Genomic DNA, 5,600 nt, shown 5'->3' on the forward strand with positions numbered 1-5,600 from the left:
AGTTCTGTAACAGGCCACAGTGCTCCACAGCTTCTTTTAGCAGTGTATTCCATGTGCTCTCATAAGCACTTTTATAAAATGCCTTAAAAATAAAAAAGGAAAATGTTATACTACTTGTACCTCAGACCTTCAACAAAGTTTACATGTGTACTCCAAATCTGATATTTCCCCACCAATTCCCCTTTTGCTTACAGTGGCATGTGTATGTATAGTCTTTGCTGCTTATAAAACCCTGCTCCATTTTTGCTGTCATATTTTCCAAAATTTTAGTGCATTAAAATAAATTTAAAATATGTTGTTATACAGCAGAACAAATTCTCACACATAAATAACTAATTAGTGGCAGCTCATAACCTAATTATTAGTTAGAAAATACATTACTCTCTATAGCAGGTTTTACAGGCTGTGAGAAGGGATGTGAAGCTACAGTACTCTTTATACATCTGCACAGCTCTTCTGTCATGCACACAACTGCATGTGCACGTGAGTTTTTCCCACTAAGGCATGCTGTAGAGGCCCTCACAATATGAACTCTTTTTTAAAAACTCAGGTCATTGTTCCAAGTGAGTGTATAAATCAGGGCATGGGGGGAGGGAAGAGAGACATTTTTTTTTTGAACGGGATGTGTAAATGGTTGGAGGTAAAAATACATAACATGAAAATCATAGAATCATAGAATGGTAGGGGTTGGAAGGGACCTTTAGAGATCATCTGGTCCAACCCCCAAATAACAAATGGAACTTAACAACTCAGAACAAATTGTTGCTTGTTTTACCGAGTACATTAACCCATGTACGTTATGTATTTTAGACAATATATAATAACTCCACATCAGTGTATCAAAACAGGCAAGGAGAGAGCATAAAGCATTCCGACACTAAAACTCACGTACCCACATAAACCAAAGTGTGAAGAATCCTCCTTGCCAGCTCTATGAAAAGCTAAGGAAAAGGAAAGATGCAAGCTATGAAGACAGAAGAATCTTACTAGGCAAGGCTGAAACTCAGTAGTTCTGCCTTACCCCTGTGGGGTTTGGTTTCTGCTTTGCTGTTTGGTTTTTTTTTAACGAGGGAGAGGAAGGAAGGCTGAAAGGAGATTGTTTTGCTGTGGTGGTTTTTGGTTGGTTGTCTGGCTAGTTTTTACCAAGAAGTGTGTTTCTTGCTCTTCAAATAAAAATACTTTTCAGAGCCCTTTCTTAGACCTTCTTCCAAAAGAAGCAGAGGAAAATCCGAGCTGCTAGCGCGGAGGCTTTGCCTGAGGAAGGTGTCCCTCCATCCCCCAGCTCCCCGAGCCGTGTCATTTCACACTGGCCCTGTCCCCGTCGCCCCCAGCCCACCGTATTCAGCAGAATGGCTGCTTTGGTGTCCCTGCCGGTAACGGAAGAGGAGCGGGCAGGGGGCAGGACCTTCTCCGTTCCCAAGGCCCGTCCCAGAAGGCACCCTCCGGCGCAGCCCTGCTCTCCCTCACCTCCCGGCCGCGGCGCTGGGACGGACCCTGGTTGCCATGGCGCCCGCACGCTCCCGCTGCCGCTCCCACCCAACCAGCGGCGAGGAGAGCGCGCTGGGCGGCGGGGCCGAGCGCGGAAGGGCCGCCGGGGCGCGCAGGCGGCCGTGATTCTGCTGTGCTGGCGGCGGGGCTCTGCTGGCGGCCGTGCCTCTGGTGACAGCCGGGGCTCTGCTGGCGGCGCTACGTGTGTGCTCACGGGCGGGAGCTGGGGCAGGGCCGTGCGTGTGAGCAACCCGTGAGCTCATCAACCGTTCAGGCCTAGCAAGGCCTAGTGCAGACTGCTGCACCTGGTGAGGAAAGACCCCGTGCACCAGTACAGGCTGGGGGTTAACCTGCTGGAGAGCTGCTCTGTGGAGAGACACCTGGGAGTGCTGGTGGGCAGCAAGCATGAGCCAGCAATGTGCCCTTGTGGACAAGAAGGTCAATGGCATCCTGGGTTTCACTGAGAACACTGTAGCCAGCAGGTCGAGGAAGTTTCTTCTCCTCCTCTACTCTGCCCTGGTGAGGCGTCATCTGGAGTCCTGTGTCCAGTTCTGGGCTTCTCAGCTCAAGAGGGACAGAGAACTTCTGGAGAGAGTCCAGTGGAGGGCCACCAAGATGATCAGGGGACTGGGACATCTTGTGGGACCTGGGGCTGTTTAGCCTAGAAAGGAATAGACTAAGGGGATAGCCTCATTAACACTTCTAAGTAAGTACCTAAAGAGTGGATGTCAGGAGGATGGAGACTACACTTTTTTTCTGTAGTGTCTAGTGATAGGACTAGGGATAATAGATACAAGCTCGGACACAAAACGTTTCACTTAAGGAAAAGCTTCTTTACTATAAGAGAGAGCAGCCCTGGCACTAGCTGCCCAGGGACGGTGTGGAGCCTCCCCTCTGAAGGAGGTTTTCAGAACCTACCTGGATGTGTTCCTGTGCTCCCTGAATCAAGAGGAACCTGCTTTAGTAGGGCCTTTGGACTAGACAATCTCTAGAGGTCTGTACTAACCCCTACTATTGATTCTATGACTCTATGATTCTGTGTTGCTTTTTAGCCTGCAGGCATAGGCCTAGCTACGCCTCTGAGGCTAAAGAGTGTTGTATAGGCATGCCCTGCAGCGAGGGTGACCCCTTGGCTAGTTTGGGTCTACCAGCCCACCTCAGGAGTCTGTAGAAGAGGAAATGCAATGGGGAAATTTCCCAGAAGCAAATCTTGAAACCTGCTCGTGCAGATGGCCTTTGAATAACACCTCCCCTATGGAGAGCTCGTTGCCTCACTAATATTTTAATAGTGCTGTATGTTCTTAAACTTTGTTTACCTGAAGGTTTTCCGCTGGTGTTACCCCTTCTTCCTGCACTTCTGTGAGCATGAATTACTGACAAAATCAAAATTATATGGTTCATTTCCCCCATGCTTAAATTAGAAGGGTTCACAGTTTTACAAATTGAGTGGATAATGTATTTAACAGCAATGCTCTATAAAGAAAAAGGTTATTAAATGTTTAATTTTTTTTCCTATGATGAAACATTATTTCAGTTTGGGGTTGTTTGTTTTCTGTTGGCATAGCTTTGGTTGTTTTTTTAAAAATCAATATTATATCACCCTTTTTAGTATTTAAAAAAATGAATTAATTGCTAATGGTACAAAAGTGGGAGGAGTGGCTGATAGACCAGAGAGAAGGTCTTGCTACCACCCAGAAGGACCTTGCAGACTCAACAGGAACCTGAAGAATTTCAAGTGGACATGCAAAGCCTTCTCCCTGCAAACAACACAACAGGCTTGGGGCTGGCTATCTGGAAGGCAGCTTGGCAGAGAAGGACTCGGGGTCCTGGTGGACACCAAATTGAACGTGATCAGCAATGTGCCCTTACTGCAAAGAATGCAAATGGTATCCTGGGCTGCACTGGAGAATTATTGCCAGTTGTAGAAGGAGGTGAATATGCCCCTTTATTCAGCACTGGTGATACTAGTACTGCATCCAGGTCTGGGCTCTCCAGTACAAGAGAGACACACGGACACATTACAGTGAGTTCATCTAAGGGTTGTAAAGATGGTAAAGGGACAGGAGCATCTCTCCTGTAAAGAAAAGCTGAGAGACCTGGGACTATTCAGCCTGGAGAAGGCTCAGGGGATCTCATCATTGTATACAAACACTGGATGGGGGGGAATGAAGAAGACAGAGCCAGGCTCTTTGCAGTGGTGCCCAGTGCCAGAGGCAATCGGCACAAACTGAAACACGGGAAGTTCCTTCTGAACATCAGGAGACCACTTTTTCACTGTGAGGGTGACTGAGCACTGTCACGGGGTGCCCAAGGAAGTTGTGGAGTTGTCATCCTTGGAGACAATTGAAAGCCATCTGGACACAGTTCTGGGCAACCAGATCTAGATGTCCCTGCGTGAGTGGGTATGTTAGACTAGTGCCAATCAGAGGTCCCTTGCCACCATTCTGTGATTCTATCACAGTTTATGAATAAATCACTGAAGTAGATTAAACTTTATCCATGTTATGTGCTTGCTGTGTTGGAACATAAAAGTGTGTCAGCTGGTCAGTGACAAAATAACGTTGCTTCCAATGAAACCAAGACTTGGACTTTATTTCTTATAGGAGAAATACCACAAAATGTTGTTATGAGCAAGTGTGGTCCTATTTGACCTTTGTTAGAAATGCAGACGAGGTATAAAGAGTCTCATCTCTCCAAGCTCAAATTTCTTATATCCTTCTCTGTGATCATAAGATGTCCTTATTTCTGTGGTGGGATCCAAACTGAGCATGCCCTGGAGCTGCTTGTTCTGGGAAATGTTTCTGTAAAAAAAGTATGTTAATATTCTGAAAGTTAATTTTGGACTTAGTTTGTTCTTCCTCATGAGTGAAGATTTTGCAGGTGTCTAGGGCTGTCAGTAATTTGATTTAAAGGCAGAAAAAGCTATGAGAAGTTTCTGAGAGAGCATTTATTCATTAAGATTTCAAATAGGATTCTCATCTGGTGGCATATAGTATTAATCACCTGTGTACTCTCCAGGATGGCAGTAATTTGGCTGAGTACAAAAAGTCCTTGTCTTCAAAAAGGCTTTTGCAAATATCCGTATAAAATCATTGATGGCTATGTTTCTTACAGTTCCAGAATGGAACATTGAGCTGAGTTTTCCTTCTAGGGACATAAAACACCTGAAGAGCTCCCCTTACTTAAGCACTACCACGCATTTTACATACAGCCGTTTCTGCATATGCAGGTCTCACATGTGGTGTCACATAACGAATAACACAAATATCCTTAGAAAATACTCACACCTCTAATTGCAAAACCTTAAATTCAAGCCTAACAGTTTCTCACAAACTCTTTCAGGGCCAAAGTTTCAAACTTTTTATTCAGTCAGATGTTTTCCTGAGTATCTCTTGCCTTCCTCTTTTGTAGCCAGAGCGCCATGTAAAATGGAGTTAACAGAGTTGCTTCAGTATAGTTATTTTAATAAGTAAAATATGTCTTTTCACACAGAACTTAAATTTGTTTTGTTTTTTATGTTTTCAAAGGTAGCAAATATAAATGTGGGACAGAGCAAAGAGCACTTTAATTTCAATAAACTTGCACAGACCTGCACTGCCTTTGTCTGAAAAACAAAGCTATAATCCATTAAGTCTGATGTTGTCAGCCTAGTTTTTTACGGCAATGGTGCTTATCCATTCTTGATGTTTCTGCCTGCATATACTGCCTGGTAACTTTTAAACCCATCAAGCCAACTCTGGCTAAAACTGGCAAAGGGGATAGGCATAGGATGGTAATAAATTCTACTATTTTTTACAAAATTCAACAAGAAAACGAGATTCTTAGCCTAGCATCCTCATTTAAGGGAGGGACTGAAGTGTGATCTGAACACTTACCTGCTCATCTGGTGAGTGGACATTAGCCTGCTTCTGTTGGCAATCTGACAGCCTTCATTCATTGTTACTTTTGCTGCTCGTCAATAATAATTCTGGTAAATACGTAGTTCCCTCAGTTTTGTCCACATGTCAAACTTATTCTGAAATAGGTGTATGGCAGCACAACTCTACATGTTTATATTTCTATCCCAGGATTTGTTTAGGTGAGACAGGCACCTGGCATAATTATTGATGTAA

This window comes from Colius striatus, chromosome 4 (assembly GCF_028858725.1).
Source record: "Colius striatus isolate bColStr4 chromosome 4, bColStr4.1.hap1, whole genome shotgun sequence".
NCBI classification, from domain to species: Eukaryota; Metazoa; Chordata; class Aves; order Coliiformes; family Coliidae; genus Colius; species Colius striatus.